The sequence below is a fragment of the Suricata suricatta genome, chromosome 7, assembly GCF_006229205.1.
Source record: "Suricata suricatta isolate VVHF042 chromosome 7, meerkat_22Aug2017_6uvM2_HiC, whole genome shotgun sequence".
NCBI classification, from domain to species: Eukaryota; Metazoa; Chordata; class Mammalia; order Carnivora; family Herpestidae; genus Suricata; species Suricata suricatta.
Genome location: NC_043706.1, coordinates 106,342,214 through 106,358,722, shown reverse-complemented (window position 1 = coordinate 106,358,722; position 16,509 = coordinate 106,342,214). Strand labels below are relative to the sequence as shown.

Here is a 16,509-nt window from a genome sequence, read left to right as displayed (position 1 = left end):
CTGCAGTCATGCTCTTTTTAACTCACATTTATTTAAAATATTATGTTTTCTCTACTTATATGCATTTTACATTTGATATTTCAAAACCCTGTAAAGTAGACATTATCAAAGATTAACAAATGTAGTCTTGGAATTTATTTATTTATTTATTTATTTATTTATTTATTTATTTATTTATGCTAGTTAGGTAATAGCAGATCTGTGTTTCCAGCCCTGAATTTCTAGTTCTATGCCCAAGGATCTTTCCAGTATATTGCTATGAAGATATCAGCATTTGAGGATCTTACCTTCATGTCTTCTGAGACCTCTACAGGTTTGGGAAGATGAAGACACAATGTGTTGTGCTATAGATTTTATGCACTTCTGCGATAAAAATATCATGTTCTGATCTCAGTATAGAGAACCCTAGCAATGCTTCTTAAAAGTTAGTGTGCACACAAATCGCCTGGGGCTCTTGTGAAAATGTAGATTCGGATCTCGTAGATCTAGTGCGGGGCCTGAGATTCTGCAATTTTACCACGCTTCCAAGGTTTGCTGATGCTCGTAGTCTAGGATTCAATCTCAGTAGCAAATCCCTAGGTGATTTAGAGGGAAGTGGAGAGCAATTAAATATTTCTAAAAATGCTTTTAATTTAGTATTAATCATCTGAATGAACTTTAATTGGCCAAACGTCCTTCAAAATGACTAAAATGTCACTCATGGAAAAATTCTGGCTGCCAGTTGTCTGAGAAAGAACAATAGTTTTCAAGCCAAGGACCTAAGCATTCTAGTAAGGCTTGCAAGAGAGCAAGAGAAATGCCAGTGGGAATGGGGGGAAAGGTTACATTATACTTGCAAATTATAATAACCTAGTGTATAGTATGTAAAATATTTTGATTTGGCCAGCTACACAAATGGAATGAATTAGTAGCTGTAAGCTTTAAATAAAAATCCCGTATCATCTATAAATCATTGCTATCTCAATATGAATCCAACAAAAAAGAATTTGGTTATTAGAGGTTACAATTTAATGTAAAGTACATGTAAAATCTTACTCTATGATCCCAAATCAATAATGCTTCCTGAATTTTTAGAGAACAGTCTAGGACCAGTCCAGATTTGAAATCTTTGTCTCCTCCAAAACTGCTGCAGATACATTTTATTTGGCCCAACAGGTTTTCTACGTGCTGATTTTTAAGTGTGGTCATCTTGACTAAGGTGACCATTGTTTCCATCAACTGCCACACCTCTGCTTCACCCATTCATTCACTTGGCTCTTGATGTCATTTCTGTGTGTGACAATTACATGAAGACAATTCCTCTTGATATCATAATTTCTTAAATTCCTGATCAACACTGGACCTCTTGGTTTTCAAGAGCTGCCACTACAAAACACCACAGATTGGGTAGCTTAAGCAACAGAAACATCTCATAGTTCTTTAGGACGGGAGTCTGAGATCAGAGTGCCATGATGGCCAGGTTTCTGGATAAAGCCCAGGTCCTGGCTTGTAGACATCTCCTTAGTGTTATCTTGACATGGTGAAGAGAGAGCTCAGATGGCTCTTCTTCTCCTTAGGACACAGTTTTACAGTATCAGGGCTCCTCTCTTATGACCTCATTTAAGCTCAATTGCCTCCTAAAGGCCCGATCTCCAATACAGTCATATGGGGGGTAGGGCTTCATGTGTGTATTTGGAGGAGACGCAATTCAGTCTTTAACACTTGGTAACCTCTGAATATCATTATTAGTAAAGCAGCTTAAATGTTTACCTTATACAATTAGAGTTGTTTAAATATTTCTTTTTGAGTAATCAATGATTTGCCTTTTGCATTTCCATCGAAAGTGGTTTTTCACCAACATAAATTGCCATCTTTTGCATATGCTTGACATTGATAGGAGTCAAATATTTTTAAAAATGTCTTAACTGGACTCAAATACAACTGAATTATATGGAAAACAATAAAACAAAAACTAAGTAATCTCATCACTAGCAATTATTATATATAACTTACTTAGCTAGTAAGCAGATTATTTAGAAACATTTCTTAGGACTCAGTTGAGAGAGAAAGAGAGAGAGAGAGATCAGAGTCATGTTTTGTTTGGCGTTTGGATTATAAGAGCTAATGTTACCGGAGATAAGTTGACAGAAAACTGACAAGTGACTCTGTCACTGCCCCAATGTTCACAGGACAAGGGATAGCCTATAAATAATATGTCACCTTAAGTTCATTGGATTCTAATTCTGTTGTTATTGTTGTTCTTGTGAGATGGACATAAATCAAGGAACTCCAATTGCCCAATTTGAGGCAGATCTTGATTATTCAAATATTGGACTCCAGTTTATCTCCTACTAGAGGTTCATAAAACACCAAGTAGCAAATGTTTTGCCTATCAGTCTGTCACTTAGAAAAGGAAGTGTCATTTGTAAAGTGGGATACTTAGGTTTCTATTGTTCTATTTATAGAGCAATTTAATTTGAAATTTTATCATGGAACCCAATACGATGTGTAAGGGAATAACATAACGATGTTGCAGGATTATAGGGCTTTGGCTACTCTCTCCTTTTACTTCCCAGAGAAGGAGTCTACGCTGAGGACACTGGCACCGAACAGGTGCCCAAGGAGGCCACGCTATCAGGCGATGCTGAGATCATGGGCTTTGTCAAGGCTTGCAGATGTGCCTGCAACTTCATTAACATAATTGATTAGGAACTAGGACATATTTAGTATTAATCAAGCTGTTTTTAGTGAGGCTGATTATGCACAGTCCTTGATGCACTATTTTAGTCTGGAACTTCCTTAGGACCAAGTTGCAAGAAAATGGCATTATGTGAAAAGGAACTTACATGTGGCACTAATGTATGCTATTTGATTTTGAGGAATACAGATGTAACAGGTAAAATGTAGGCACTTAAACATATTTTGCTTTTTTTTTTTTTGGTTTTAAAAAAGTAGGGCTGATCTATACACTGGATTATTAAGTTGGTTCACAAGACATTAGAAACAATTTGGAATTTTAACAGAGTTTTAAAAATCATAGACCTTGTTATGAGTGAAAATGCTCTCATGTCTGTGAGGCCCTTAAAAGTTTCCTTTTTGCTTTCTTGGCACTTAAAGAAAATCAGTTTCTTGCAGCACTCCCTTCTTGGAAATGCTGGTGTGTTTCTCAGGCCATTTGTCTCATGCTTTGAAGATGTATCTTGCCTTCCTTCAGTTTCACTCCTCTCCCACCTCACATGCTTTGTACATCATAATGAAGTTTCCATTGATTTAAATATTTGGATGTAAAGACTAAATTTGTACACTAAATAAAGTGTTTCCTTTGACTGCTATATTTTTTAGACTATGTCTGGCCTTGGAAAACTGGCTACAATTGTATTAAACAAATCTCATATAACAACCACGTCATGTAATCATTTTGACATTGTCAATTGACACTTAATTATGGATATAATTTAAAAGGGACTAACTTAAATATAATATTAATTCTCACATTCTTTCTAAAACAGTACCACACTTTGTTATAGAGTTCCCATGTCCACTGAGAACTCCCCCAGCAAGTTCAAAGAGCCACCAAAGCTACTACTTACTTCAGTAAGGGAGCTGATCTACTGAGTTCCTGCCCCAATGAAATGTCAACTGTTATATTAACATCACGTTATTCTTATCTTTAGCCACTTTGTCATCGAATGTTTATCAGAGCTGTATTTCTCAGGAGGAATTAGCCCCTGACTGCTGTCAGACAGAACCCTCAGTTTTTAAACAAACTGCTTCAGGCAACATTTTCCATCCTCACCCCATCACCCTATAAAGCTGCTTCATAAAATCTTAGCACAGTTACTAGATATGATCCCACTTTTTAAAAATTTTCTTTAACATTTTATTTATTTTTGAGAGAGAGAGACACAGTGTGAACAAGGGAGGGTCAGAGAGAGAGGGAGACACAGACTCTGAACACAGGCTCCAGGCTCTGAGCTGTCAGCACAGAGCCCAATGTGGGGCTCGAACCCATGAACCATGAGATTATGACCTGAGCCATAGTCGGACTCTTAACTGATTGAGCCATCCAGGTGCCCCAATCCCACTATTTTTTAATCAACAATGAGAAATGATTTTTTCCGTACTCAACATGGACATCTCCCAAAATATTATGGTTTATGTTGTCACTGTTCTCTAAAGAATAGAAAATTTCTACCCACATGTAATTATTCAACATTTAGTGTAAAATTGTCACAATTTGTCTATTGTGGCAAATATGTGGAAAGAAGTTAATGTGATTCCACTATAAACATATAATTTGTATAAAGGCAAATATAATAAGGGGAATCAATACTGTATACCCTATCATCTTCTTGACTAAATATACTAAGAATGGCAATTGTAAATAATACAATAAATGCCATCATCCATATGTGGGCAAAAGTCCTCTAGAGAAAAAACGAAGGACTCAGCTTCTAATCCTGGCTTTGACATGAATTAGTTATATGACCTTTGACAAATCAACTGACTTTTCAGGATCTTCATTACTTCACCCATAAAGTATGGGGCCAGAACTTAAATGCTCTCTTAAGTACCTTTTTGCTTCCACCCAGAGATTTCAGGCTTCTTGTATTCAGGCCAGTGGGTTGTAATTAACTGCCTTAAGAGCAGAAGGAAGACTTCATGGCTTTGTACAGTGGTTAAATGGCTACTAGAGATGTCTACAGTATGGTTGTGGTCTGGATAGAGATATCCACTTGTTGGGACAACCAGGAGTGCCCCTATGCAATGAAGATCACTATGATGCATTATTTACTGATGAACAGAAGTGAGTTGCACAGATCATAAAGGCTATAAAAGTTGGGAGGAAGATGAGATATGAGTGAGGCAAGGCTATGAAATAAAATTACAGGACTTGCATTGGGCCAGAAAGAGTGGGTTGGTAGGATTTGTGTAGAGGAGAAAGAAGCATTATAAGAAACTTATTATAAGATTATTTCTTACCGTAGGATGCATCCGAGGACAATGTTCTACAGGAGCTAGTAATGTTTTATTTACAATTCTATTAAACCAAGAACTTTATCACCTTAGCTCTTCAGTGAGATATATCCTGAGAAACAAAGAGCATAAAATAATAAAATAGAAATTTGGCCCCAGTTCTTATTCCATTAACTCCATGACACAATGAATTTTATTAAACTTTAGGCCAATGTAATATTTATTTGTCTGGCAGTGAAATAAACTTATTATCTGTCAGCAATTTTTAATGGAATTGACCTTTAGTTATAAATTTTGATAAAATAATATAAACCAAAATACTTTCACTATTTATTTAACTTAGAATAAGTTGTAATTAATACAGCTGAATAAAATAATGTATATAACAACTTAGCCCATTTTCTAGCACAGTTAGGTACTCAACCATTAGTTGCTATTATTATTATCATTTTTATCAAGAAACTTCTCTTATCTGTATAATAAATTATTAAATCTTACGGTAGTTTTTAATTGGTATCTATAGAAGACAATAAGGTAATTGCATTAGTGGCATTAGTCAGTATATGTGAAACTCTATGTAATTTCTCAATACAGAATTTGGTACTGGGGCGCCTGGGTGGCTGTCAGTTGAGCATCTGACTTCAGCTCAGGTCATGATCTCATGGTTTGTGGGTTCAAGCCCCATGTTGGGCTCTGTGCTGACAGCTCAGAGCCTGGAGACTGCTTTGGATTCTGTGTGTATGTGTGTCTCTCTATCTCTGCTGTTCCCCCACTCATACTGTCTCTCTCTCAAAAATAAACATTAAAAATTATTTTAAAAAAGAATTTGGTTCATATCCTGATGGGGTTTGTACACACCTAAAGATTTTACACCTCCTCACAGACTGTGTGAGGCTTCTAAAGCAACTGAGCAAAAAAGGAGTGTGATCCAGTTCACATTTTAGATTTATTATGTCAGCTATAGAAAGAATGGATAGCTAAGGGGTGGAGATCAGGGGTCTGGAGATAAGACACTTAAAGGAGGTTACCGTTCATGGGGCAAAATTATGCTACTTTTCTCTTAAATTATTCCATTCAACCCTCAAAATAACTCCAAGGAGTGAATAGGATTTCACATCACTTTAGAATTTAGAACAGATCAGAGAAATCAAGTAAATTGCCTAAGAGAACACAGCCATAACCATGATATACAATTGGCCTTCAAACAATGTGGAGGTCTAAGGGACTCCTTGCCCCCTCCCTGCAGTCACAAATCCATGTACAACTGTTGACTCCATGAAAACTTAACTATTAACACCTACTGTTGACTGGAAGCCTTATTGATACATAAACAGTTGGTAATACATATTATATATATATGTGTATATATGTATATATATATATATATACATATATACACATATATCATATACTGTATTCTTAAAGCTAGGTAGAAAAAAGAAAATGTTAATAAAATCATAAGAGAGAAAATACATTTCTATACTGTACTCTATTTATTAAAAAATTCCACTTGTAAGTGAACCAGCATGATTCAAATGTTGCTTCAGGGTCAATTGTAATTAGAATTAGAAGCCAGATATCTTATATCCAGGTTTAGACTCTTTCCAGTATTTTAAGACTAGCAATTAAGTGTTAGGGTTGAGCATGATTACTAAAGTGTCTGTGCTGAGAAAATGAATGGCATTAAGAATAAAAACAGGTTTGGGGAGAGAGAAACTATGTTAAGCAGGCTGGAAGAATGTCAAGAAAAGGGAAGAAAATGGAAAGAAATGAGAGTTTCTCGTGGAGTATGAAATACAATTACATTTAATAAGTATTAAATAAATTTCATAAGAAATTGCATCTCTAAACAGAATTTTTGTCTGTCATTTGGTTTTGATTTATCATTATTGATTATTAGACTTTTTGTGAAAGTCATTTACTTTTTCCTGTTGACCTATTTGCCGGAGTCCAGCTCCAGCAGGTCCAGGGCTCCCTGAAGGATGGAAAGTGTCGGAAAAAGGGAGCAAGAGAGCCTCGGCTTCTTTCTGATCACCAAGCAGGCGTCTCTGCTCTCCAATCAGGCATCTGCACTGGTGGCCAGCATCTCTGCACTTCAGTCAGGCATCTCTGCACTTCAGTCAGGCATCTCTGCACTGACCTGAGAGTCAGCCTTATTTATTGAAAAAATGAATGGGGTACCAAACAGGAGTGGCAATTGCCTTAGACAATGATTCCTGATGACAAATTATTTGGTATGTAAAAATTAGCCAGAACATAGATTGGTGGAAGACTCCTGCATGATCTTTACCAATAGTGATTGAAGTAGGTGACTAGATGCTTATCACATGTGGAAGGAAGGGATCTTTGGCATTTAAATACAAGGGGATCTTTCTAGCATAGCAAAAGCAAGAGTTAGTTCCTTTGTGAGCAAGGGTCAATTAGCCTGTTTTCAAGGGGGCAGAAAAACAGCTTTTCTCAGGAAATGTAACATTTGCTCCTATAATCACAAAAGAAGAAACTCCTATAAAAATTTTTTTCACAAGGTACAATTCACATATTTTTAACATAAGAAGGCAAGTCACTCCTGATCTCAGTGAGTCAGGCGCCTTGGGGGTTGGTGCTCAAGCAGAAATTGAGTGGGGGTTGAGTGGGTATAGCAGCAGGTCGCCCTCTGATGGTGGGAGGCCTTGCAAACCTGCCCTCCTTCAGAAATGGCTCCCAGCACCTGTCTGTAAGAAAAGTTAGTTCTACTCCCTACACATCTCACAATATAGCTAGGGTTGCCTATCTAATTTGACCCTCCGGCAAGAGTGTTTGCACTGGGGATGAAGGGGTGGCACCCACAAAATAGGAAACAGTAAAGGAGCCATCTGTTGATTCGGATCTGTTTTTTGTTCTCTCATAACTTTTATCAGGGTATCAAAAAAGTAGTTTTTTCCCTGTATTTTGATCTATAAAGAACCCGAGAGGAAGTCAAGGAGGACGTGAGTTGTGAATTTGTGTGAACATGATCTATTGGTAGTTTTCTTATTATGGCATTCTGATTAAAACCTCTCATGCCAACAAAACTTTCTCATAAAGCATTTTATAAAAAAGAACCGGAATGCCTCCAAAGCTCTACTTTGTAAGTACCAGTTTTTCTTTATAAAACATTTATTTGTTATTTGTGTCAGCTTGACCTAAATGTTTCTTTGTATTATATGCATTTGTTACAATTCCAAAAGATACTTTTCTTCCTATCCAGAACAAAATGCATCTCTAAAGCCAGGTCAGTTTTAGCCAAATGGAGTAAAGAGTCTTGGCAATTGTTCACCTAATAGAGGACTTATTGTTTTAATGTATTTATTTAATGTAATGTTTTGTTTGATGTTTAACATTATGTTTAATGTCTTAAACATTAAACGTGTAAAACTTTTTGATCTCCTAGAATAGACTTTATATGTGAAAAGAGAAAACAAAAAGTTTTGTTACTACTTTGGTATAGTTCATGAGAGATGATGAAATTTATGTAGGCCATGAGTTAGGATAAACCCAAATTCAACATAATAACTTTAAAGTTGTACTCTTTGAAAGGATACTTGTTTCCTTTTTAATGTTGATGTCCATAGGCATATTTTTAAAAATTGAAATGTTTTCATTGAAAATCAGACTATACATGTGTCCAAATAACTTTTAGTAATTTTAAAGTCAAATTGTTTTGAAAATAACTATTCCGTCTTTTAAATTTATTTAGTAAATCAAGTCCTAACTTCTCAAAGATCTGTTTTAAAAATAGCAATATCTTTGAAATGGTGCTAGAAAATGGTATATATTTCAATTTTGAATGATAACCAGCTTTTTCTCTAAATATTGATGATATTGTCACAAAAGGAAAAGTTTAATTTTCTGATGCTTCTAGGCATTCTTTTTTATTTTAATTTAATGTTTATTTATTTTTGAAGGAGACAGAGATAGCGCATGAACTGGGCAAGGGCAGAGAGAGGGGGAGACACAGAATCTGAAGCAGGATTCAGGCTCTGAGCAATCGGCATAGAGCCCGACAGGAGGCTCAAACTCACAAACCAGGAAATCATGACCTGCGCTGAAGTCTGATGCTTAAGGGACTGAGGCACCTGGGTGCCCCTCTAGGCATTCTTAACATTCCATATATAACGAAGTACTTTTGCAATCAATTTCCAGATACAGATAAATGAAAAAAAACTAAAGTGAAAATATGGAAAAAGTAATCTTTTACAAATAATATGATATTGAAAATGAAGAGGTGTTAGAAAACAACTTTATGTTTTTCTTATCTTTATAGAAAGACACATTGGAAACTATTACAATAAAAGATCTTGGAGAAGTAATGATTCTGCCTAAAAAATAAACTTTAAAGGGTTAAAAGAGCTCTTCCAAAGTCTCTAAATGTGGGGAGCACTAAAAAGCAAAATAAAACAAAAAATAAAACAACAAAAGAAATGCAATGATACTATAGAAAGCTATCCAGAGATGTGTATGGAGATGGAAGGCTTCTCACTTAGTGAAAGTCAATAAACTTTGAATATTCACTTTCTGAAATGTAAAAGCATTTCAGGGAAAAATAAAAGCCAGATCTGTCTCTCTTATCTCTCTCATTTCTCTCTTTCTCACTCTCTCTCTCTCTGTCTCTCTCTCTCACACACACACACACTCACAAAGATGCTGAGGATGTCTTTGCTCTTTCACTTCTAGGTAGAAAAGTGAAAAAAAATAGATGTGGCAACTTTCATCTATATAAATGTAACCCATTCAAAAGTAATGCAATCACTTATCTAAAAGGCTTTTATTATTTTTGAAAGGTTTGAGGGAAATCTACCTTATCCATTTTAAATACCAAGTTTAATTAACATAAGAAACTTTTTTGCAATTTGAAAGGTATCAAAGAATCTTTTCTCTTTGCATTCCCTTTTGCATACTAAATTCAGAAGTAGAAAAAAAATTGTCATTATGTCAGAGAAAGTCAGCCATAAGGGAGATGAAAGATAAGTTTGACAACATAAGGCAAAAGCTAGAACTTCTTTTCTGTCCAGGGGTCAGTTCACTGGCAAATTTTTGATAGAAGAAGTCCACCTCAAGCTTTATTATCCATTCTCAGTGAGAACAGGATGTATGTTTATCCTTTACTTTGGACTTCTTGTTATGTCAGTTATCACATTTGGGAAGCTGGGCTAGTGTCCTTTTCCTGGGCTGATTTTCTCACTGGTTACAGATGTAAAGACTTTTTTTACCTGAAGACCAAGTAAATTCTGATGCCTGTAGGGTCATATACTTTAGTCTGTTAGTGTAATTTCCTGACACCATAAAATTAGTGACATTCCAACCCAAATTAAACACACATTTTTGCTTTGCTCTGACCATATAAAATAATTATGGAGATCCCTTCTCCACAATCCTTTTAAGGCTTAATGAACTGTATTAGGGTATCTTGAAAAAGTTTGGATTTACATTGATCAGATCTACAGTCCTTTGGGATACTTCTTTTGTGAGTGGTTCCACATCATTCAGAGTTCTCAGAGGTACCTGGGGGGCTCAGTTAGTTAAGCATCCAACTCTTGATTTCAGCTAAAGGTCATGATCTCACAGTTCTTTGGGCTGACAGTGAGGTACCTGCTTAAGATTCTCTCTTTCTCTCTCTCTCTGTCCATCCCCCCCTCCCTCAAAATACACTTAAAAAAAAAAGAGAGTTCTCAGCTGGTATCTGCAGGACACGAGTAGTCACTCTGTACCTCAGTTCCTTCTGCACCTCTGTTCCTTCAGCTGGTGTTGGAAATAACACCGACGACCCTCTGTCAGAACCAGGCTCCACAGGCTATTTCAGACTCAGTCTGTGCTTACTTCCACCAAAAGGAGCGTTTGCAAATTTCACTTGGCCTTGTTGGTTTGGGGCCTCTTTGATGGTTCCCTCAGATTCTACCTTGAATATCTTTCAAAGTCTTCATTGTAATTGTAAACTTCCTGGAGGGGATCTTTTACATTTATAGACCCTGGCAAAGGGTCTGACATAAGGCAAAATAAACATCTGCTGATTGAGAAAATTGTAATTTTAAAAGTCTCTGGGTAGTCACCAAAAGGTTCATAGAATTGCTGGTTGTGAATTGTTTGTTAGTAGCTGATAATGAGAAGAGCTGGCTTCCAAGAACAATTCAGCTATCACCAAAGGAAAAGCTAAGGCTAAGACATTGGATTCAGGTTCTGACAGGCCAGTTTAGTTATGCCAGATAATTCAAGTGAAGTCCTTAATTTAGAGAGCTTTGCTGCCATAGCAACCTAATTACAATGTAAAGTGAGGTACTCCTACCACGATTCTGTAATGTTACATTCCGTCAAGAGTCCCAAATAAAATTCAGAGGAAGAAAACAAAGAAAAAAGAAAAATATATGTATTTGTGTTGAAATCTTTTACTTTCTTAATTTTCTTTTTTAAAATATGATCACAAAGTCCAATGGGTCACTTAACACCATCCAGTGACAGCCAAATTCCTCCTAAAACATAACTCAGCATCATATAATTTCTGTACTCAAAACCTCTCAGTGGCTTCTTACAGTAAAAAGGGACAGTCATACCATGAACAACAAATTCTATGTTCAAGGTCTTGGCAAATATTTTTCCTTTGCCTCAAAATTTCTTCTCCCTGATAGCCGAAAGCCCTCCTGCTGTTTTTCAAGACTCTTTACAAATCCTACCCATTCTGAAAAATTAACCCTTTTTCCTTAAAAAAAAATGCTTCCTTACATCCTCTCATTCTTTCATTTTCTAAAACAAGCTCTCTTTTTCTGACCCTTATTACCACCTGACATTATAATTCATGTAAATGTATTCATATATGTGATATACATAACAAACATTTATTTAAAGCCTTAAAAACTGACTTTCCCCCACATTGAAGATTTTTCAGCCACAGCAAAGCCAGAGACCATACAGTAGCTATTTACAAAGCTAAAGCTTTTTAAATTGCCTGCTCCCGGCAAAATTAAGGAATAAATGCAAGAAGACGCATGCTTCATTTGGAGAATAAAATACATGGGTGAAGAGGGCCCCAAATATGCTCTACTCATTCCCCTGCCTTTTATGGTTGAAGATGGAAGAGTTACTCATAGTTACATAAGGCCGCGGCTACTAATTATAGCGAAACCAAGACTGGAATCCACTTCTTTGCAGCCAGCACCCCTTCATAACATGTTAAACCTACTGATGTACTTTCTTTCTTGAGGCTTCTCAATACAAAGTATTTCAGATACAGCATCTCTTCATACAGAAAAATAAGAATTGATGTGCATTTACTTAAATAGATCAATAAATGCCATATCTAGAAAAATTACTGAAGATTATATGTGGTCAGATTTTTATTGTTTCTAATATCGTAATAGCTACTCACTGCCAACATTTTATGAACATTCCCTCTGGTCTAGGCACTTCAGCTCAGCATCTCCATTCTTCACAACCAACCGGCCAAGTAGATTTTATTAGTCCCATTTTTCAAATAAGGACAATGAAATTCAGTGTGTCACAGCACATTGCCCAATTTCCCATAACCAGAAAGGGTCAGAGACTGAATTTAGACCAAGGTCACCCAGGCTAGCGCCCATGCTTTCTCCTTGCCTCATGCTTCTGTAAGATAACAATAGAGAGCTATAATAATCACTGGTGTCATTGAACTTATCTGCTTGTGAGAAGCTTCCCATGATCACCGAATGAGTGGGATTCCAGGCCATCCTCTGCCCCTCTAAAGAAATAAAGTGATAGTGACAAGATGTGTTGGAATGTATTGTTATAGAAGAAACACGCTCTTATTTACTTGACTCGGACCAAGACTACATCTATCCTGGCCATAGAGGGTTAGAAGAGAAGCGCCCATCTGGCATGTAAAATTTGGATAATCCCTACAGTAGAAAGGAAAAGGGGACGGACAAAACATAAGTTGAAAATTCAACATTTGCATTTGTTTTCCGTTTTGCTGGGAACAGGCATCTTAGAAAGCTTTACGATTATAATTAACTATTGTTCATTCTCTGGCTTGGAGATGGCATAAAAACATTTAAAAGCAAGAGAAAAGCCCATTGTAAGGGCTTAGAAAGTAAAAAGTAAGTCATTTAATTTTTCTTTCATCTAATGTTAATTTATGCAGAAGCTAATAACATATTTGTGGCTCAGAACTGCTGTTGTGGAGAGGATTTCTCTCTCAACCAGCCTTCCCTGTGATCCCTGCCAGATAGAGCCGTCACTTCAGGGCGTAAGACACTTTTGCCAGAGAGAGGCAATACACAAGTGCACATTCTACAGACACCTTTAATTGCTATCTCTCTGAAAATGAATGGTATTAAATGTCCTAACTCTTCTGTAGCTGCTACAAACAAAATAGCCAACAACATGGAGGAGAGGGTGAAGAGGAAATTAAATATTTGGGTGCATAGTCAGGAGGAAAGGAAGAGTATTGTTGAATGTTGAGGGAGATGAAAGTCGGAGGAAGGAGGATTTTCATTAAAAAAATGAGCAGGCTTTTCTGTTTGGAGTATCATTGTAACTACTGTATTGTAAATAACGGAAAATAATTGCATATGTTAAAAAAATAAATTGTATAAAAAATAAATAAATTAATTAATTAAATTAAATTAAATGCTAAAAAAAAAATGAAAAAAAATGAGCAGGATATTCCTAGCAGGATACAATTAAATTGTTGTGTTTTATAATTCCATTAATTCCACCGCTGCCAAATCACCTATAGAATAGAGATAATCGTGCTTGAAGAAATGCAGAATCTTCAAGTTGATGTTTTAAGTGAATTCACCATGAATAAAGTAAGCCCCATAATGACAGCTTAAAGGTCTAATTCATAAAAATGTTATTAAAGTACATTATTTATACCTGCTTTTTGTGGACTTCTGCTTTTATTCATGACTCTCTTGGTGTATGGCCATAATCACAGTCAGAGTGTAAATGGAAGCATTAATTCAATCTGAACTAAGGCTGGGATACTGTATCACCACAATAAAACTCCAGTTATATTAATTTAAAGGGCAGAATTTATTGCACAGGAGGATTCTTTTTTTAAAAAATGAAAAGAATGTCTTCCATCTTATGACCTCAAATAATCTACTTTCATTCTGAAGTTCAATGTAAGATTGACTAATTGGGATGAACTTTTAAATGAAATATTTATTCATATACATTATGAAACAGAGAGAGTTGGATACTGAGTTGTGATCTTATTGTGACTACAGTCTTGATGTTTGATATGGGCTAAGCAATATTTACAAGTGATCTGTATTTTAATTAACCCATTTTCTGGCACAAATGTTTAGCAAATGCCGATTCAATTGTCCAGCATATGAATTTATTTAGATAAGATGGAAAATGCCCTGTTATGTAAAATTTCTCCCATACAAGCTGAAAGTAAGGATACTTAAGTCAAAAGTATCTTTATTCAGAATTTTAAACATAATTTGCATATTTAATATGCAGAAACTGTTAGGAAAAGGTAAAGTGGAATTCAATTGGTTTATTTCTAACTCTGGAACTATCAAAATTGGACTTCTTGACTTTCTACTTCTGACTGGATGGGCTGTAATGGCACACTGCAGACACATTTAGACAGAGTGTGAATATCTTTCTCCCTGCGACACTAGCTTATCTCTAGGAATTATGAAAAGGGGTTCTTAATAAATTATACTTCTAACACTGAAAGTGTTGTCTTTGATCTTGTAGGTAAAATATCTCTATATCTAAGGGAATGAATTAATTCCTATATTTAATGAGAGGCAATCATTAGTAGACAACTTCAACATTCATACTGGAACTATGCATTGAATTTCTTCAGCATAGTCCTGGGTAATGAAAATCTTTGAATGCTTGGCATCTATACATGTGATGAGAGACAAATGACAGATACAAAGGTATTTCTAATACAAGGTAAATAGCACTACTCATTGAGGATAAAAAATAGTCAATTTCCAACATTAATGGAACTTATAGCTGCCTCAAACCTAGAAACACTGAATATTCCATTCAACAACTTCTACATGACTTTGTTATTTGAAATAAGTACACTTACCAGAACAACACCCAGAGATGACCAGTAGTTAACGTGGCTGGGCATTTGAGGTTCCCTCTGCCCCTCAGATTGAGACTTTCTCAGATTTCTGAAAAAGAACTCTTCCATGAAGATGTCCAGAAGCACCACATGTGTTCTATGTGGAGCCCAGACTTACTGCAAACCTCTGGGTGCAAAGAGTGTAAGCAGCCTCATAGATACAACACTCAGAAAGGGCAGTGGAACTTATGTCTCCAACACACTGCCAGACAGATGTCACCAGACTCCAAATGCCTGCTGACAGGAAGCAGATTTGACAAATGGTTAAATCAAAATAGATCTCATTAATGGTCTGATGTACTATTTCTAATGAAACTGAACATATGAAAAGAAAACAAAAAAATATTTCTTTTTGTTTACCTGCAGTGTTTTTCCTAGACATGATATTTTTATTTTATATATTACTTACTTTAGGCTCCAAACAATTGTTTGGCTCAGAAAGCTCAAAGGATCTTGTTCATTATTTATAAACAATATTAGCAACCTACAATTTTATGCATTTACTGTGAGCCAGGCACTGTGTAACATGCTTTGTAAACATTATCTAACTTTGAGGGGAGTACGATTATTTTACAAATGAGGAAAATAAGGCTTAGTGAGATTAAATCACTTGCTCAAAGTCACAAAGCTATCTGGAGGCAGAAGTGACTTCATGGTAATCCTTCATTCAAATCTTCGTTTTTCCTTTGTACTACATTTTCTTGAAGGAAATATTTGCAATTTTCTTCTCTAGAAAAAGAAGAGGAAAAGAAGAAAGCTGAGAAGAAAGTGACTTCTGAAACAAAAAAGAAAGGTGAGCAATTTAAAAACTAACACAGAAACCAATTAACATCCCTTTACAATGTCATTCATAAAGCTCTTGTTTTTGAGGAAGGATATTCCTTTAATAATTTTATTGTTCTTGCTATTACCAGTCTTGGAATTTATAAATATTTCAAATAAGGTTGAATTGCTAAATTTTTAAAAGAAAATTCATGTCTAAACACTTTTACAAATTGTTACTGGTTGAATTTTTTTCTTACTGAGAACTGCTACTCCATTCTCTCACATTCAGTACTTCCTTTGACTGAGAATACAAATATGAAATTCTTATTTAATTCATTAAGTTTAATAAAAGGTGTCTATCAAAAGGGCAACTATTGAATGTATAGGGGGAAAACCCCTAGTTGATTGATAAGCTGTATTTTGTTACTTAAAAAAAATTTTTTAATGCTTATTTGTCCTTGAGAGAGTCACACACACACACACACACACACACACACACACACACAGAGCATGAGCAGGGAGGGGTAGAGAGAGGGAAACACAGAATCTGAAGCAGGCTCCAGGCTCTGAGCTGTCAGTACAGAGCCTGATGCAGGGCTCAAACCTATGAACTGTGAGATCATGACCTGAGCTGAAGTCAGAGGCTTACCCGACTGAGCCACCCAGGCGCCTCTGTTACTTTTACTTGGTTGTTTGCAAAT

The 16,509-nt window shown here is 35.9% G+C and overlaps 1 long non-coding RNA gene across 4 annotated transcripts in view; it reads right to left on the bottom strand.

Moving 5' to 3' along the window:
- Positions 1-15,199, bottom strand: part of LOC115296140 — a 44,422-nt gene extending 29,223 nt beyond the window's left edge. For 3 of the 4 annotated variants that reach the window (XR_003910749.1, XR_003910750.1, XR_003910748.1), the window contains exons 1-2: positions 15,005-15,199; positions 4,963-5,068 (exon numbers count right to left, since the gene is read on the bottom strand). This is a non-coding gene — a long non-coding RNA (uncharacterized LOC115296140). The remainder of the gene's footprint in view (positions 1-4,962; positions 5,069-15,004) is intronic. The other variant, XR_003910751.1, reaches the window with a different exon arrangement.
- Between the last annotated feature and the right edge of the window lie 1,310 nt (positions 15,200-16,509).